Genomic DNA, 19,281 nt, shown 5'->3' with positions numbered 1-19,281 from the left:
ACAGAATAGGCGAGGAAAGGCATAGGAGATTTCCACACCCAGTAAGGAAGCCTTTCCCGAAATGGAAGAAAGAAAGGAGCAAACAGAGACACCGGTAGCCCCCCGCCCGGATGAGAGTCTGCCCCTGAGAGAAAGTACCCTGACCAGGTTCTCCCGTGGGTGGGTGGCGAGCTAGCGGCATTCAGAAGAGCGAGGCCCGCAGTCTGTGCAGAAGACACCTGCACTCGGGTGTGTGTGGCGGCACAATTCACAAGCAGCTCCAGATGTTAATCCAAGGAGAAGCCAGGGAGTTCCCAACGCCCCAGGTGTCCTCAGCCCACGACTGGCTGCTGTGGGAATGCGAAGCCCGGCTCCTTGTCTCAGAGCGGGGCAACCAGGAGGTGTGATGTCCACCCCGGGGTTCCCAGGAGGATCAGGCTGAAGCTGGGACTTGGCCTGAAAGTGTCCCCTCGCATGGCCACCCCCTTCCCCTTCCTGCTCCTCTACTCCTGGTGCCCCTCCATCCAGGGGCCAGACCTTAAAGAGTCACCCGCAAGAGAATCCTGGTCCCAAAGGAGCCTTCTGGGGGACCCGTGCTGAGAGAGGTTGTGGGCATGGCCCGCTGGGGCTCTGCCCGACCCAGGGCTGAGAGATGCAACCTCCCAGCTCTGGGTCCCTGCAGGAAGTGTTGGCAAGCACAGGGCCAGTCCTCCAAAGGCCCAGGTGCAGGGAGCCCAGGCCAAGCAGCCTGTGGAAGAAGCCACATGCTGTGCCACCCCGGGGAACACGACTGCAGGCCACGGCCCTTCCCACCTCCTCCTCCTCCTCCTCCTCCTCCTCCTCCTCCCACCCCGCCCCCGCCCCCGCCCCCACATGGCACAGGGCCCAGAGACACCTCAGGACACTTGCTACCCAAAGTGCAAAGGGCATCAGTTGCTCCTCCAAACCCCCCCCAGCCCAGCAGACCGCATTGTCCAGCCAGCCCCCGGGCCTCCCTGGGGTGCCCAGCACAAAAGTGCAGACACCCACCGGACCCTCAATCTCAGTTTTCGGATGTTTTTGCCACTCTAAGGACCCGCAGGCCAGCTGGGCCTTCTGGCAGGACAGAGAGCCCCGGAATCCGACGTGGAGAGCTGGGTGTACGTCCCCACGAGGAGGCGGTCCCCACCTCCGCGGCTATCCCCTTGCGGGGAGCGGCAGCCGTGGGGCCTCAGAGAAGACACCAGGCTGGGCCCCCACGGCACAGCGGGAGCACGTCCCCCGCAGGCCACTTAGCCACGGCGGCCAGCCGGCGGACGGTTGGGTTGCGCGAGACGCTGCGGCCGCCCTGCTACCGGGTTCCTGGGAGGGCGTCCTGGAACCAGCGTCCACACCAAGCCCTTGGAAGGCCCAGGCGACGGAGGAGCCCCGTCAGGCAGGGGCCGAGGACGGTGACGGCCCGGGCGGGGAGGAGCGTGTCAGGCAGGGGCAGAGGACGGTGACAGGTGACAGGCCGGGCGGGAAGGAGTCAGTCAGGCAGGGGCCGTGGAGGAGACGGGCTGGGTAAGGGTTAGGGTTAGAGTCAGGGCACAAGTCACAATCGCAAAGACCTGGAAGCCACCCGAGTGCCCATCGACCCACGAGTGGGTAAATAAAATGTGGCGCGTGGACACCACGGAGTGCTATTCGGCTATGAGGAGCAGCGCTGAGGGGGCACCTCTCGTGGTTCTCCTGGCCAGAGCTGGAACCCGTTCCAGTAAGCCAAGTATCCCAAGAATGGACACACGAGCACCACGTGCTCGCGCTCACCAGCAAATGGGTACGAACCGATGGACACCTAAGTGGACACAGAGGAATCACCTTCTTCGGGTGGGTGTCGGGCGGGTGGGGGGAGGGGATGGGCATACACATCCATTAGGAATGGGGTGGGTGCGCACCGACTGGGGGATGGGCGCACTTGAAGCTCTGACCCGAGGGGGGAGGCTGGGAGAGGGCAACGCACCCGACCTTAACATTGGTGCCCCCACAATATGCTGGAGCAACATGAGAGGTAAATGAATAAGAACACGGGGGGGGGAGGGGGGCACGGGCAACACATGTCACCTTAAAACTTGGACTCCCATCATCTGCTTGAAAAGAGAGAGAAAAGAAAATGCAATAATAGAGATAAGAGACACTTTTTAAAAATAATGAATCCGGCCGGGCGCTGTGGCTCACGCCTGTAATCCTAGCTCTTGGGAGGCCGAGGCGGGCGGATTGCTCAAGGTCAGGAGTTCAAAACCAGCCTGAGCAAGAGCGAGACCCCGTCTCTACTATAAATAGAAAGAAATTAATTGGCCAACTGATATATATATAAAAAATTAGCGGGGCATGGTGGCGCATGCCTGCAGTCCCAGCTACCCGGGAGGCTGAGGCAGAAGGATCACTCGAGCCCAGGAGTTTGAAGTTGCTGTGAGCTAGGCTGACGCCACGGCACTCACTCTAGCCTGGGCAACAAACCGAGACTCTGTCTCAAAAAAAAAAAAAAAAAAAAATGAATCCGAAGAGAAAAGTAAAAGGAGGCCTGTGGAGCAGGTCTGGGTGTGACTCCGGATGCCCGAACATCAGGTGCCACCACCAAAGATTCCTACGTGTAGCCCATAGAACCCCAAAAGCAACGGGACGAGTTCTGGTCACATACTCCCTCAAAATGACATCCAGGCCTTCTTCTGGAACTCCCTCCCCTCTCAGACTCTCAAGGTTTCCTCCAGCGTGTCGGCTCCCACAGAGCAGACCTTTGGTCTGAGACCTGACTGTCCAGAAGCCACGCATGCTGCCGCGTGGCGGCGGTGTCACGGCTCGGGACAAGAGGAGGCCCCACGGTGCGGGCTGGGGCGCCAGGCACCGCGGCGGGCGCTGAGGGTGGGGGTCACCCCCACCCCGGGCCGCCCCCGCACTCCCAGAAACGCGACAGAACCAGAGGCAAAAAAAAAAAAAAAAAAGAAGAAGAAGCCTACGGCACCCGGTATTCCCGGGCGGTCTCCCATCCAAGTTCTAACCAGGCCCGACCCTGCTTAGCTTCCGAGACCAGACGGGATCGGGCGCGTTCGGGGTGGTGTGGTCGTGGACGGCGGAGGGCGCCCCTGCCCCGCTCGAGAAGCCGAGCCTCTCTGCGCTTCCCCGCCGCCTCCTCCCGCCCCAGGCCCCGCGCCGGGCCGGGCCTGTTGAGTTCGCCGGCCGGGTCCCGTGGGCTCCGAGGGACGGGGTGACAGGCGGGGCGGGCAGGGAGCGGCGGGCCGGGGTTGGGGGCTGTCTCTCTATACACACACACTCACACTCACACTCACTCACTCACTCACACTCACACAAGATGCGCCTCCACGGCTGGACCCGCCAAGGTGGAGACCTTCCAGCCCCCCTCCTCTCCTCGCCTGGCCTCCTTCACCTCCCCGCCCCCCACCCCCAGCGCGCCTCCGGGGCCGCTGACTGCGCACGGGCGGGTGGGCGGGGCGGGGCGCTCGCCCTTTGACCCCAGCCAGGGGCCGCCCTCCCCCACAACCCCTTTCAGCTGTGCCCCCCACCCTGTGGCCCCGCGGCCGCCTATTCCCCCGGGCCAGGGCTGGGGCACAGCGCACGGGGGAGGGGAGCCAGTGTATGGGGCGTCTCTCTCTCTCTCGGGATGTGTCCCATGGGTGGGGTGGGGTGGCGTGGTCTGTGGGGCGCTGAAGAAATCAGTCCCCTCCATCTCCTCCCTCTGGAAAACACCCAAGCCCTTGGAGAACTGCCCGCACCGCTACCGTGGGGGCCGGGACCCTCCTCTGTGTCCTCCTGTGGCCCAGTCCAAGGGGCCTGGGCCTGGCCGGGGCTGCATTGGACCCCAACCACCCTGGCGTGTGGACTCGCTAAAAATCGGCGATTAGATATTGGATTCCAGCGTCATTGAGGTCATTTCACTAATGAGTGCACCGCAAAGAGTTTCCTAATCCATCTGTGAGGGTGGCAACCGAAAGAGAATTTTAGAGCCGACAGAATAGGCGAGGAAAGGCATAGGAGATTTCCACACCCAGTAAGGAAGCCTTTCCCGAAATGGAAGAAAGAAAGGAGCAAACAGAGACACCGGTAGCCCCCCGCCCGGATGAGAGTCTGCCCCTGAGAGAAAGTACCCTGACCAGGTTCTCCCGTGGGTGGGTGGCGAGCTAGCGGCATTCAGAAGAGCGAGGCCCGCAGTCTGTGCAGAAGACACCTGCACTCGGGTGTGTGTGGCGGCACAATTCACAAGCAGCTCCAGATGTTAATCCAAGGAGAAGCCAGGGAGTTCCCAACGCCCCAGGTGTCCTCAGCCCACGACTGGCTGCTGTGGGAATGCGAAGCCCGGCTCCTTGTCTCAGAGCGGGGCAACCAGGAGGTGTGATGTCCACCCCGGGGTTCCCAGGAGGATCAGGCTGAAGCTGGGACTTGGCCTGAAAGTGTCCCCTCGCATGGCCACCCCCTTCCCCTTCCTGCTCCTCTACTCCTGGTGCCCCTCCATCCAGGGGCCAGACCTTAAAGAGTCACCCGCAAGAGAATCCTGGTCCCAAAGGAGCCTTCTGGGGGACCCGTGCTGAGAGAGGTTGTGGGCATGGCCCGCTGGGGCTCTGCCCGACCCAGGGCTGAGAGATGCAACCTCCCAGCTCTGGGTCCCTGCAGGAAGTGTTGGCAAGCACAGGGCCAGTCCTCCAAAGGCCCAGGTGCAGGGAGCCCAGGCCAAGCAGCCTGTGGAAGAAGCCACATGCTGTGCCACCCCGGGGAACACGACTGCAGGCCACGGCCCTTCCCACCTCCTCCTCCTCCTCCTCCTCCTCCTCCTCCTCCCACCCCGCCCCCGCCCCCGCCCCCACATGGCACAGGGCCCAGAGACACCTCAGACACTTGCTACCCAAAGTGCAAAGGGCATCAGTTGCTCCTCCAAACCCCCCCCAGCCCAGCAGACCGCATTGTCCAGCCAGCCCCCGGGCCTCCCTGGGGTGCCCAGCACAAAAGTGCAGACACCCACCGGACCCTCAATCTCAGTTTTCGGATGTTTTTGCCACTCTAAGGACCCGCAGGCCAGCTGGGCCTTCTGGCAGGACAGAGAGCCCCGGAATCCGACGTGGAGAGCTGGGTGTACGTCCCCACGAGGAGGCGGTCCCCACCTCCGCGGCTATCCCCTTGCGGGGAGCGGCAGCCGTGGGGCCTCAGAGAAGACACCAGGCTGGGCCCCCACGGCACAGCGGGAGCACGTCCCCCGCAGGCCACTTAGCCACGGCGGCCAGCCGGCGGACGGTTGGGTTGCGCGAGACGCTGCGGCCGCCCTGCTACCGGGTTCCTGGGAGGGCGTCCTGGAACCAGCGTCCACACCAAGCCCTTGGAAGGCCCAGGCGACGGAGGAGCCCCGTCAGGCAGGGGCCGAGGACGGTGACGGCCCGGGCGGGGAGGAGCGTGTCAGGCAGGGGCAGAGGACGGTGACAGGTGACAGGCCGGGCGGGAAGGAGTCAGTCAGGCAGGGGCCGTGGAGGAGACGGGCTGGGTAAGGGTTAGGGTTAGAGTCAGGGCACAAGTCACAATCGCAAAGACCTGGAAGCCACCCGAGTGCCCATCGACCCACGAGTGGGTAAATAAAATGTGGCGCGTGGACACCACGGAGTGCTATTCGGCTATGAGGAGCAGCGGTGAGGGGGCACCTCTCGTGGTTCTCCTGGCCAGAGCTGGAACCCGTTCCAGTAAGCCAAGTATCCCAAGAATGGACACACGAGCACCACGTGCTCGCGCTCACCAGCAAATGGGTACGAACCGATGGACACCTAAGTGGACACAGAGGAATCACCTTCTTCGGGTGGGTGTCGGGCGGGTGGGGGGAGGGGATGGGCATACACATCCATTAGGAATGGGGTGGGTGCGCACCGACTGGGGGATGGGCGCACTTGAAGCTCTGACCCGAGGGGGGAGGCTGGGAGAGGGCAACGCACCCGACCTTAACATTGGTGCCCCCACAATATGCTGGAGCAACATGAGAGGTAAATGAATAAGAACACGGGGGGGGGAGGGGGGCACGGGCAACACATGTCACCTTAAAACTTGGACTCCCATCATCTGCTTGAAAAGAGAGAGAAAAGAAAATGCAATAATAGAGATAAGAGACACTTTTTAAAAATAATGAATCCGGCCGGGCGCTGTGGCTCACGCCTGTAATCCTAGCTCTTGGGAGGCCGAGGCGGGCGGATTGCTCAAGGTCAGGAGTTCAAAACCAGCCTGAGCAAGAGCGAGACCCCGTCTCTACTATAAATAGAAAGAAATTAATTGGCCAACTGATATATATATAAAAAATTAGCGGGGCATGGTGGCGCATGCCTGCAGTCCCAGCTACCCGGGAGGCTGAGGCAGAAGGATCACTCGAGCCCAGGAGTTTGAAGTTGCTGTGAGCTAGGCTGACGCCACGGCACTCACTCTAGCCTGGGCAACAAACCGAGACTCTGTCTCAAAAAAAAAAAAAAAAAAAAATGAATCCGAAGAGAAAAGTAAAAGGAGGCCTGTGGAGCAGGTCTGGGTGTGACTCCGGATGCCCGAACATCAGGTGCCACCACCAAAGATTCCTACGTGTAGCCCATAGAACCCCAAAAGCAACGGGACGAGTTCTGGTCACATACTCCCTCAAAATGACATCCAGGCCTTCTTCTGGAACTCCCTCCCCTCTCAGACTCTCAAGGTTTCCTCCAGCGTGTCGGCTCCCACAGAGCAGACCTTTGGTCTGAGACCTGACTGTCCAGAAGCCACGCATGCTGCCGCGTGGCGGCGGTGTCACGGCTCGGGACAAGAGGAGGCCCCACGGTGCGGGCTGGGGCGCCAGGCACCGCGGCGGGCGCTGAGGGTGGGGGTCACCCCCACCCCGGGCCGCCCCCGCACTCCCAGAAACGCGACAGAACCAGAGGCAAAAAAAAAAAAAAAAGAAGAAGAAGCCTACGGCACCCGGTATTCCCGGGCGGTCTCCCATCCAAGTTCTAACCAGGCCCGACCCTGCTTAGCTTCCGAGACCAGACGGGATCGGGCGCGTTCGGGGTGGTGTGGTCGTGGACGGCGGAGGGCGCCCCTGCCCCGCTCGAGAAGCCGAGCCTCTCTGCGCTTCCCCGCCGCCTCCTCCCGCCCCAGGCCCCGCGCCGGGCCGGGCCTGTTGAGTTCGCCGGCCGGGTCCCGTGGGCTCCGAGGGACGGGGTGACAGGCGGGGCGGGCAGGGAGCGGCGGGCCGGGGTTGGGGGCTGTCTCTCTATACACACACACTCACACTCACACTCACTCACTCACTCACACTCACACAAGATGCGCCTCCACGGCTGGACCCGCCAAGGTGGAGACCTTCCAGCCCCCCTCCTCTCCTCGCCTGGCCTCCTTCACCTCCCCGCCCCCCACCCCCAGCGCGCCTCCGGGGCCGCTGACTGCGCACGGGCGGGTGGGCGGGGCGGGGCGCTCGCCCTTTGACCCCAGCCAGGGGCCGCCCTCCCCCACAACCCCTTTCAGCTGTGCCCCCCACCCTGTGGCCCCGCGGCCGCCTATTCCCCCGGGCCAGGGCTGGGGCACAGCGCACGGGGGAGGGGAGCCAGTGTATGGGGCGTCTCTCTCTCTCTCGGGATGTGTCCCATGGGTGGGGTGGGGTGGCGTGGTCTGTGGGGCGCTGAAGAAATCAGTCCCCTCCATCTCCTCCCTCTGGAAAACACCCAAGCCCTTGGAGAACTGCCCGCACCGCTACCGTGGGGGCCGGGACCCTCCTCTGTGTCCTCCTGTGGCCCAGTCCAAGGGGCCTGGGCCTGGCCGGGGCTGCATTGGACCCCAACCACCCTGGCGTGTGGACTCGCTAAAAATCGGCGATTAGATATTGGATTCCAGCGTCATTGAGGTCATTTCACTAATGAGTGCACCGCAAAGAGTTTCCTAATCCATCTGTGAGGGTGGCAACCGAAAGAGAATTTTAGAGCCGACAGAATAGGCGAGGAAAGGCATAGGAGATTTCCACACCCAGTAAGGAAGCCTTTCCCGAAATGGAAGAAAGAAAGGAGCAAACAGAGACACCGGTAGCCCCCCGCCCGGATGAGAGTCTGCCCCTGAGAGAAAGTACCCTGACCAGGTTCTCCCGTGGGTGGGTGGCGAGCTAGCGGCATTCAGAAGAGCGAGGCCCGCAGTCTGTGCAGAAGACACCTGCACTCGGGTGTGTGTGGCGGCACAATTCACAAGCAGCTCCAGATGTTAATCCAAGGAGAAGCCAGGGAGTTCCCAACGCCCCAGGTGTCCTCAGCCCACGACTGGCTGCTGTGGGAATGCGAAGCCCGGCTCCTTGTCTCAGAGCGGGGCAACCAGGAGGTGTGATGTCCACCCCGGGGTTCCCAGGAGGATCAGGCTGAAGCTGGGACTTGGCCTGAAAGTGTCCCCTCGCATGGCCACCCCCTTCCCCTTCCTGCTCCTCTACTCCTGGTGCCCCTCCATCCAGGGGCCAGACCTTAAAGAGTCACCCGCAAGAGAATCCTGGTCCCAAAGGAGCCTTCTGGGGGACCCGTGCTGAGAGAGGTTGTGGGCATGGCCCGCTGGGGCTCTGCCCGACCCAGGGCTGAGAGATGCAACCTCCCAGCTCTGGGTCCCTGCAGGAAGTGTTGGCAAGCACAGGGCCAGTCCTCCAAAGGCCCAGGTGCAGGGAGCCCAGGCCAAGCAGCCTGTGGAAGAAGCCACATGCTGTGCCACCCCGGGGAACACGACTGCAGGCCACGGCCCTTCCCACCTCCTCCTCCTCCTCCTCCTCCTCCTCCTCCTCCCACCCCGCCCCCGCCCCCGCCCCCACATGGCACAGGGCCCAGAGACACCTCAGACACTTGCTACCCAAAGTGCAAAGGGCATCAGTTGCTCCTCCAAACCCCCCCCAGCCCAGCAGACCGCATTGTCCAGCCAGCCCCCGGGCCTCCCTGGGGTGCCCAGCACAAAAGTGCAGACACCCACCGGACCCTCAATCTCAGTTTTCGGATGTTTTTGCCACTCTAAGGACCCGCAGGCCAGCTGGGCCTTCTGGCAGGACAGAGAGCCCCGGAATCCGACGTGGAGAGCTGGGTGTACGTCCCCACGAGGAGGCGGTCCCCACCTCCGCGGCTATCCCCTTGCGGGGAGCGGCAGCCGTGGGGCCTCAGAGAAGACACCAGGCTGGGCCCCCACGGCACAGCGGGAGCACGTCCCCCGCAGGCCACTTAGCGACGGCGGCCAGCCGGCGGACGGTTGGGTTGCGCGAGACGCTGCGGCCGCCCTGCTACCGGGTTCCTGGGAGGGCGTCCTGGAACCAGCGTCCACACCAAGCCCTTGGAAGGCCCAGGCGACGGAGGAGCCCCGTCAGGCAGGGGCCGAGGACGGTGACGGCCCGGGCGGGGAGGAGCGTGTCAGGCAGGGGCAGAGGACGGTGACAGGTGACAGGCCGGGCGGGAAGGAGTCAGTCAGGCAGGGGCCGTGGAGGAGACGGGCTGGGTAAGGGTTAGGGTTAGAGTCAGGGCACAAGTCACAATCGCAAAGACCTGGAAGCCACCCGAGTGCCCATCGACCCACGAGTGGGTAAATAAAATGTGGCGCGTGGACACCACGGAGTGCTATTCGGCTATGAGGAGCAGCGGTGAGGGGGCACCTCTCGTGGTTCTCCTGGCCAGAGCTGGAACCCGTTCCAGTAAGCCAAGTATCCCAAGAATGGACACACGAGCACCACGTGCTCGCGCTCACCAGCAAATGGGTACGAACCGATGGACACCTAAGTGGACACAGAGGAATCACCTTCTTCGGGTGGGTGTCGGGCGGGTGGGGGGAGGGGATGGGCATACACATCCATTAGGAATGGGGTGGGTGCGCACCGACTGGGGGATGGGCGCACTTGAAGCTCTGACCCGAGGGGGGAGGCTGGGAGAGGGCAACGCACCCGACCTTAACATTGGTGCCCCCACAATATGCTGGAGCAACATGAGAGGTAAATGAATAAGAACACGGGGGGGGGAGGGGGGCACGGGCAACACATGTCACCTTAAAACTTGGACTCCCATCATCTGCTTGAAAAGAGAGAGAAAAGAAAATGCAATAATAGAGATAAGAGACACTTTTTAAAAATAATGAATCCGGCCGGGCGCTGTGGCTCACGCCTGTAATCCTAGCTCTTGGGAGGCCGAGGCGGGCGGATTGCTCAAGGTCAGGAGTTCAAAACCAGCCTGAGCAAGAGCGAGACCCCGTCTCTACTATAAATAGAAAGAAATTAATTGGCCAACTGATATATATATAAAAAATTAGCGGGGCATGGTGGCGCATGCCTGCAGTCCCAGCTACCCGGGAGGCTGAGGCAGAAGGATCACTCGAGCCCAGGAGTTTGAAGTTGCTGTGAGCTAGGCTGACGCCAGGGCACTCACTCTAGCCTGGGCAACAAACCGAGACTCTGTCTCAAAAAAAAAAAAAAAAAAAAATGAATCCGAAGAGAAAAGTAAAAGGAGGCCTGTGGAGCAGGTCTGGGTGTGACTCCGGATGCCCGAACATCAGGTGCCACCACCAAAGATTCCTACGTGTAGCCCATAGAACCCCAAAAGCAACGGGACGAGTTCTGGTCACATACTCCCTCAAAATGACATCCAGGCCTTCTTCTGGAACTCCCTCCCCTCTCAGACTCTCAAGGTTTCCTCCAGCGTGTCGGCTCCCACAGAGCAGACCTTTGGTCTGAGACCTGACTGTCCAGAAGCCACGCATGCTGCCGCGTGGCGGCGGTGTCACGGCTCGGGACAAGAGGAGGCCCCACGGTGCGGGCTGGGGCGCCAGGCACCGCGGCGGGCGCTGAGGGTGGGGGTCACCCCCACCCCGGGCCGCCCCCGCACTCCCAGAAACGCGACAGAACCAGAGGCAAAAAAAAAAAAAAAAGAAGAAGAAGCCTACGGCACCCGGTATTCCCGGGCGGTCTCCCATCCAAGTTCTAACCAGGCCCGACCCTGCTTAGCTTCCGAGACCAGACGGGATCGGGCGCGTTCGGGGTGGTGTGGTCGTGGACGGCGGAGGGCGCCCCTGCCCCGCTCGAGAAGCCGAGCCTCTCTGCGCTTCCCCGCCGCCTCCTCCCGCCCCAGGCCCCGCGCCGGGCCGGGCCTGTTGAGTTCGCCGGCCGGGTCCCGTGGGCTCCGAGGGACGGGGTGACAGGCGGGGCGGGCAGGGAGCGGCGGGCCGGGGTTGGGGGCTGTCTCTCTATACACACACACTCACACTCACACTCACTCACTCACTCACACTCACACAAGATGCGCCTCCACGGCTGGACCCGCCAAGGTGGAGACCTTCCAGCCCCCCTCCTCTCCTCGCCTGGCCTCCTTCACCTCCCCGCCCCCCACCCCCAGCGCGCCTCCGGGGCCGCTGACTGCGCACGGGCGGGTGGGCGGGGCGGGGCGCTCGCCCTTTGACCCCAGCCAGGGGCCGCCCTCCCCCACAACCCCTTTCAGCTGTGCCCCCCACCCTGTGGCCCCGCGGCCGCCTATTCCCCCGGGCCAGGGCTGGGGCACAGCGCACGGGGGAGGGGAGCCAGTGTATGGGGCGTCTCTCTCTCTCTCGGGATGTGTCCCATGGGTGGGGTGGGGTGGCGTGGTCTGTGGGGCGCTGAAGAAATCAGTCCCCTCCATCTCCTCCCTCTGGAAAACACCCAAGCCCTTGGAGAACTGCCCGCACCGCTACCGTGGGGGCCGGGACCCTCCTCTGTGTCCTCCTGTGGCCCAGTCCAAGGGGCCTGGGCCTGGCCGGGGCTGCATTGGACCCCAACCACCCTGGCGTGTGGACTCGCTAAAAATCGGCGATTAGATATTGGATTCCAGCGTCATTGAGGTCATTTCACTAATGAGTGCACCGCAAAGAGTTTCCTAATCCATCTGTGAGGGTGGCAACCGAAAGAGAATTTTAGAGCCGACAGAATAGGCGAGGAAAGGCATAGGAGATTTCCACACCCAGTAAGGAAGCCTTTCCCGAAATGGAAGAAAGAAAGGAGCAAACAGAGACACCGGTAGCCCCCCGCCCGGATGAGAGTCTGCCCCTGAGAGAAAGTACCCTGACCAGGTTCTCCCGTGGGTGGGTGGCGAGCTAGCGGCATTCAGAAGAGCGAGGCCCGCAGTCTGTGCAGAAGACACCTGCACTCGGGTGTGTGTGGCGGCACAATTCACAAGCAGCTCCAGATGTTAATCCAAGGAGAAGCCAGGGAGTTCCCAACGCCCCAGGTGTCCTCAGCCCACGACTGGCTGCTGTGGGAATGCGAAGCCCGGCTCCTTGTCTCAGAGCGGGGCAACCAGGAGGTGTGATGTCCACCCCGGGGTTCCCAGGAGGATCAGGCTGAAGCTGGGACTTGGCCTGAAAGTGTCCCCTCGCATGGCCACCCCCTTCCCCTTCCTGCTCCTCTACTCCTGGTGCCCCTCCATCCAGGGGCCAGACCTTAAAGAGTCACCCGCAAGAGAATCCTGGTCCCAAAGGAGCCTTCTGGGGGACCCGTGCTGAGAGAGGTTGTGGGCATGGCCCGCTGGGGCTCTGCCCGACCCAGGGCTGAGAGATGCAACCTCCCAGCTCTGGGTCCCTGCAGGAAGTGTTGGCAAGCACAGGGCCAGTCCTCCAAAGGCCCAGGTGCAGGGAGCCCAGGCCAAGCAGCCTGTGGAAGAAGCCACATGCTGTGCCACCCCGGGGAACACGACTGCAGGCCACGGCCCTTCCCACCTCCTCCTCCTCCTCCTCCTCCTCCTCCTCCTCCCACCCCGCCCCCGCCCCCGCCCCCACATGGCACAGGGCCCAGAGACACCTCAGACACTTGCTACCCAAAGTGCAAAGGGCATCAGTTGCTCCTCCAAACCCCCCCCAGCCCAGCAGACCGCATTGTCCAGCCAGCCCCCGGGCCTCCCTGGGGTGCCCAGCACAAAAGTGCAGACACCCACCGGACCCTCAATCTCAGTTTTCGGATGTTTTTGCCACTCAAAGGACCCGCAGGCCAGCTGGGCCTTCTGGCAGGACAGAGAGCCCCGGAATCCGACGTGGAGAGCTGGGTGTACGTCCCCACGAGGAGGCGGTCCCCACCTCCGCGGCTATCCCCTTGCGGGGAGCGGCAGCCGTGGGGCCTCAGAGAAGACACCAGGCTGGGCCCCCACGGCACAGCGGGAGCACGTCCCCCGCAGGCCACTTAGCCACGGCGGCCAGCCGGCGGACGGTTGGGTTGCGCGAGACGCTGCGGCCGCCCTGCTACCGGGTTCCTGGGAGGGCGTCCTGGAACCAGCGTCCACACCAAGCCCTTGGAAGGCCCAGGCGACGGAGGAGCCCCGTCAGGCAGGGGCCGAGGACGGTGGCGGCCCGGGCGGGGAGGAGCGTGTCAGGCAGGGGCAGAGGACGGTGACAGGTGACAGGCCGGGCGGGAAGGAGTCAGTCAGGCAGGGGCCGTGGAGGAGACGGGCTGGGTAAGGGTTAGGGTTAGAGTCAGGGCACAAGTCACAATCGCAAAGACCTGGAAGCCACCCGAGTGCCCATCGACCCACGAGTGGGTAAATAAAATGTGGCGCGTGGACACCACGGAGTGCTATTCGGCTATGAGGAGCAGCGGTGAGGGGGCACCTCTCGTGGTTCTCCTGGCCAGAGCTGGAACCCGTTCCAGTAAGCCAAGTATCCCAAGAATGGACACACGAGCACCACGTGCTCGCGCTCACCAGCAAATGGGTACGAACCGATGGACACCTAAGTGGACACAGAGGAATCACCTTCTTCGGGTGGGTGTCGGGCGGGTGGGGGGAGGGGATGGGCATACACATCCATTAGGAATGGGGTGGGTGCGCACCGACTGGGGGATGGGCGCACTTGAAGCTCTGACCCGAGGGGGGAGGCTGGGAGAGGGCAACGCACCCGACCTTAACATTGGTGCCCCCACAATATGCTGGAGCAACATGAGAGGTAAATGAATAAGAACACGGGGGGGGGAGGGGGGCACGGGCAACACATGTCACCTTAAAACTTGGACTCCCATCATCTGCTTGAAAAGAGAGAGAAAAGAAAATGCAATAATAGAGATAAGAGACACTTTTTAAAAATAATGAATCCGGCCGGGCGCTGTGGCTCACGCCTGTAATCCTAGCTCTTGGGAGGCCGAGGCGGGCGGATTGCTCAAGGTCAGGAGTTCAAAACCAGCCTGAGCAAGAGCGAGACCCCGTCTCTACTATAAATAGAAAGAAATTAATTGGCCAACTGATATATATATAAAAAATTAGCGGGGCATGGTGGCGCATGCCTGCAGTCCCAGCTACCCGGGAGGCTGAGGCAGAAGGATCACTCGAGCCCAGGAGTTTGAAGTTGCTGTGAGCTAGGCTGACGCCACGGCACTCACTCTAGCCTGGGCAACAAACCGAGACTCTGTCTCAAAAAAAAAAAAAAAAAAAAATGAATCCGAAGAGAAAAGTAAAAGGAGGCCTGTGGAGCAGGTCTGGGTGTGACTCCGGATGCCCGAACATCAGGTGCCACCACCAAAGATTCCTACGTGTAGCCCATAGAACCCCAAAAGCAACGGGACGAGTTCTGGTCACATACTCCCTCAAAATGACATCCAGGCCTTCTTCTGGAACTCCCTCCCCTCTCAGACTCTCAAGGTTTCCTCCAGCGTGTCGGCTCCCACAGAGCAGACCTTTGGTCTGAGACCTGACTGTCCAGAAGCCACGCATGCTGCCGCGTGGCGGCGGTGTCACGGCTCGGGACAAGAGGAGGCCCCACGGTGCGGGCTGGGGCGCCAGGCACCGCGGCGGGCGCTGAGGGTGGGGGTCACCCCCACCCCGGGCCGCCCCCGCACTCCCAGAAACGCGACAGAACCAGAGGCAAAAAAAAAAAAAAAAGAAGAAGAAGCCTACGGCACCCGGTATTCCCGGGCGGTCTCCCATCCAAGTTCTAACCAGGCCCGACCCTGCTTAGCTTCCGAGACCAGACGGGATCGGGCGCGTTCGGGGTGGTGTGGTCGTGGACGGCGGAGGGCGCCCCTGCCCCGCTCGAGAAGCCGAGCCTCTCTGCGCTTCCCCGCCGCCTCCTCCCGCCCCAGGCCCCGCGCCGGGCCGGGCCTGTTGAGTTCGCCGGCCGGGTCCCGTGGGCTCCGAGGGACGGGGTGACAGGCGGGGCGGGCAGGGAGCGGCGGGCCGGGGTTGGGGGCTGTCTCTCTATACACACACACTCACACTCACACTCACTCACTCACTCACACTCACACAAGATGCGCCTCCACGGCTGGACCCGCCAAGGTGGAGACCTTCCAGCCCCCCTCCTCTCCTCGCCTGGCCTCCTTCACCTCCCCGCCCCCCACCCCCAGCGCGCCTCCGGGGCCGCTGACTGCGCACGGGCGGGTGGGCGGGGCGGGGCGCTCGCCCTTTGACCCCAGCCAGGGGCCGCCCTCCCCCACAACCCCTTTCAGCTGTGCCCCCCACCCTGTGGCCCCGCGGCCGCCTATTCCCCCGGGCCAGGGCTGGGGCACAGCGCACGGGGGAGGGGAGCCAGTGTATGGGGCGTCTCTCTCTCTCTCGGGATGTGTCCCATGGGTGGGGTGGGGTGGCGTGGTCTGTGGGGCGCTGAAGAAATCAGTCCCCTCCATCTCCTCCCTCTGGAAAACACCCAAGCCCTTGGAGAACTGCCCGCACCGCTACCGTGGGGGCCGGGACCCTCCTCTGTGTCCTCCTGTGGCCCAGTCCAAGGGGCCTGGGCCTGGCCGGGGCTGCATTGGACCCCAACCACCCTGGCGTGTGGACTCGCTAAAAATCGGCGATTAGATATTGGATTCCAGCGTCATTGAGGTCATTTCACTAATGAGTGCACCGCAAAGAGTTTCCTAATCCATCTGTGAGGGTGGCAACCGAAAGAGAATTTTAGAGCCGACAGAATAGGCGAGGAAAGGCATAGGAGATTTCCACACCCAGTAAGGAAGCCTTTCCCGAAATGGAAGAAAGAAAGGAGCAAACAGAGACACCGGTAGCCCCCCGCCCGGATGAGAGTCTGCCCCTGAGAGAAAGTACCCTGACCAGGTTCTCCCGTGGGTGGGTGGCGAGCTAGCGGCATTCAGAAGAGCGAGGCCCGCAGTCTGTGCAGAAGACACCTGCACTCGGGTGTGTGTGGCGGCACAATTCACAAGCAGCTCCAGATGTTAATCCAAGGAGAAGCCAGGGAGTTCCCAACGCCCCAGGTGTCCTCAGCCCACGACTGGCTGCTGTGGGAATGCGAAGCCCGGCTCCTTGTCTCAGAGCGGGGCAACCAGGAGGTGTGATGTCCACCCCGGGGTTCCCAGGAGGATCAGGCTGAAGCTGGGACTTGGCCTGAAAGTGTCCCCTCGCATGGCCACCCCCTTCCCCTTCCTGCTCCTCTACTCCTGGTGCCCCTCCATCCAGGGGCCAGACCTTAAAGAGTCACCCGCAAGAGAATCCTGGTCCCAAAGGAGCCTTCTGGGGGACCCGTGCTGAGAGAGGTTGTGGGCATGGCCCGCTGGGGCTCTGCCCGACCCAGGGCTGAGAGATGCAACCTCCCAGCTCTGGGTCCCTGCAGGAAGTGTTGGCAAGCACAGGGCCAGTCCTCCAAAGGCCCAGGTGCAGGGAGCCCAGGCCAAGCAGCCTGTGGAAGAAGCCACATGCTGTGCCACCCCGGGGAACACGACTGCAGGCCACGGCCCTTCCCACCTCCTCCTCCTCCTCCTCCTCCTCCTCCTCCTCCCACCCCGCCCCCGCCCCCGCCCCCACATGGCACAGGGCCCAGAGACACCTCAGACACTTGCTACCCAAAGTGCAAAGGGCATCAGTTGCTCCTCCAAACCCCCCCCAGCCCAGCAGACCGCATTGTCCAGCCAGCCCCCGGGCCTCCCTGGGGTGCCCAGCACAAAAGTGCAGACACCCACCGGACCCTCAATCTCAGTTTTCGGATGTTTTTGCCACTCTAAGGACCCGCAGGCCAGCTGGGCCTTCTGGCAGGACAGAGAGCCCCGGAATCCGACGTGGAGAGCTGGGTGTACGTCCCCACGAGGAGGCGGTCCCCACCTCCGCGGCTATCCCCTTGCGGGGAGCGGCAGCCGTGGGGCCTCAGAGAAGACACCAGGCTGGGCCCCCACGGCACAGCGGGAGCACGTCCCCCGCAGGCCACTTAGCCACGGCGGCCAGCCGGCGGACGGTTGGGTTGCGCGAGACGCTGCGGCCGCCCTGCTACCGGGTTCCTGGGAGGGCGTCCTGGAACCAGCGTCCACACCAAGCCCTTGGAAGGCCCAGGCGACGGAGGAGCCCCGTCAGGCAGGGGCCGAGGACGGTGGCGGCCCGGGCGGGGAGGAGCGTGTCAGGCAGGGGCAGAGGACGGTGACAGGTGACAGGCCGGGCGGGAAGGAGTCAGTCAGGCAGGGGCCGTGGAGGAGACGGGCTGGGTAAGGGTTAGGGTTAGAGTCAGGGCACAAGTCACAATCGCAAAGACCTGGAAGCCACCCGAGTGCCCATCGACCCACGAGTGGGTAAATAAAATGTGGCGCGTGGACACCACGGAGTGCTATTCGGCTATGAGGAGCAGCGGTGAGGGGGCACCTCTCGTGGTTCTCCTGGCCAGAGCTGGAACCCGTTCCAGTAAGCCAAGTATCCCAAGAATGGACACACGAGCACCACGTGCTCGCGCTCACCAGCAAATGGGTACGAACCGATGGACACCTAAGTGGACACAGAGGAATCACCTTCTTCGGGTGGGTGTCGGGCGGGTGGGGGGAGGGGATGGGCATACACATCCATTAGGAATGGGGTGGGTGCGCACCGACTGGGGGATGGGCGCACTTGAAGCTCTGACCCGAGGGGGGAGGCTGGGAGAGGGCAACGCACCCGACCTTAACATTGGTGCCCCCACAATATGCTGGAGCAACATGAGAGGTAAATGAATAAGAACACGGGGGGGGGAGGGGGGCACGGGCAACACATGTCACCTTAAAACTTGGACTCCCATCATCTGCTTGAAAAGAGAGAGAAAAGAAAATGCAATAATAGAGATAAGAGACACTTTTTAAAAATAATGAATCCGGCCGGGCGCTGTGGCTCACGCCTGTAATCCTAGCTCTTGGGAGGCCGAGGCGGGCGGATTGCTCAAGGTCAGGAGTTCAAAACCAGCCTGAGCAAGAGCGAGACCCCGTCTCTACTATAAATAGAAAGAAATTAATTGGCCAACTGATATATATATAAAAAATTAGCGGGGCATGGTGGCGCATGCCTGCAGTCCCAGCTACCCGGGAGGCTGAGGCAGAAGGATCACTCGAGCCCAGGAGTTTGAAGTTGCTGTGAGCTAGGCTGACGCCACGGCACTCACTCTAGCCTGGGCAACAAACCGAGACTCTGTCTCAAAAAAAAAAAAAAAAAAAAATGAATCCGAAGAGAAAAGTAAAAGGAGGCCTGTGGAGCAGGTCTGGGTGTGACTCCGGATGCCCGAACATCAGGTGCCACCACCAAAGATTCCTACGTGTAGCCCATAGAACCCCAAAAGCAACGGGACGAGTTCTGGTCACATACTCCCTCAAAATGACATCCAGGCCTTCTTCTGGAACTCCCTCCCCTCTCAGACTCTCAAGGTTTCCTCCAGCGTGTCGGCTCCCACAGAGCAGACCTTTGGTCTGAGACCTGACTGTCCAGAAGCCACGCATGCTGCCGCGTGGCGGCGGTGTCACGGCTCGGGACAAGAGGAGGCCCCACGGTGCGGGCTGGGGCGCCAGGCACCGCGGCGGGCGCTGAGGGTGGGGGTCACCCCCACCCCGGGCCGCCCCCGCACTCCCAGAAACGCGACAGAACCAGAGGCAAAAAAAAAAAAAAAAGAAGAAGAAGCCTACGGCACCCGGTATTCCCGGGCGGTCTCCCATCCAAGTTCTAACCAGGCCCGACCCTGCTTAGCTTCCGAGACCAGACGGGATCGGGCGCGTTCGGGGTGGTGTGGTCGTGGACGGCGGAGGGCGCCCCTGCCCCGCTCGAGAAGCCGAGCCTCTCTGCGCTTCCCCGCCGCCTCCTCCCGCCCCAGGCCCCGCGCCGGGCCGGGCCTGTTGAGTTCGCCGGCCGGGTCCCGTGGGCTCCGAGGGACGGGGTGACAGGCGGGGCGGGCAGGGAGCGGCGGGCCGGGGTTGGGGGCTGTCTCTCTATACACACACACTCACACTCACACTCACTCACTCACTCACACTCACACAAGATGCGCCTCCACGGCTGGACCCGCCAAGGTGGAGACCTTCCAGCCCCCCTCCTCTCCTCGCCTGGCCTCCTTCACCTCCCCGCCCCCCACCCCCAGCGCGCCTCCGGGGCCGCTGACTGCGCACGGGCGGGTGGGCGG

At 62.6% G+C, this 19,281-nt stretch overlaps 5 pseudogenes; all 5 read right to left on the bottom strand.

The window, feature by feature from the left end:
• Positions 1-2,947: 2,947 nt before the first annotated feature.
• Positions 2,948-3,066, bottom strand: LOC142861813 (uncharacterized; annotated as a pseudogene).
• Positions 3,067-6,906: 3,840 nt separating this feature from the next.
• LOC142861812 (uncharacterized) lies at positions 6,907-7,025 on the bottom strand (annotated as a pseudogene).
• Positions 7,026-10,865: 3,840 nt separating this feature from the next.
• LOC142861810 (uncharacterized) lies at positions 10,866-10,984 on the bottom strand (annotated as a pseudogene).
• A 3,840-nt stretch (positions 10,985-14,824) lies between these two features.
• Positions 14,825-14,943, bottom strand: LOC142861809 (uncharacterized; annotated as a pseudogene).
• Positions 14,944-18,783: 3,840 nt separating this feature from the next.
• LOC142861808 (uncharacterized) lies at positions 18,784-18,902 on the bottom strand (annotated as a pseudogene).
• Positions 18,903-19,281: the final 379 nt, after the last annotated feature.

The sequence above is a fragment of the Microcebus murinus genome, chromosome 17, assembly GCF_040939455.1.
Source record: "Microcebus murinus isolate Inina chromosome 17, M.murinus_Inina_mat1.0, whole genome shotgun sequence".
In the NCBI taxonomy this organism is placed as follows: Eukaryota; Metazoa; Chordata; class Mammalia; order Primates; family Cheirogaleidae; genus Microcebus; species Microcebus murinus.
Note: the sequence above shows the minus strand (reverse complement) of the source record. Positions and strands in the feature narration are given on the sequence as shown.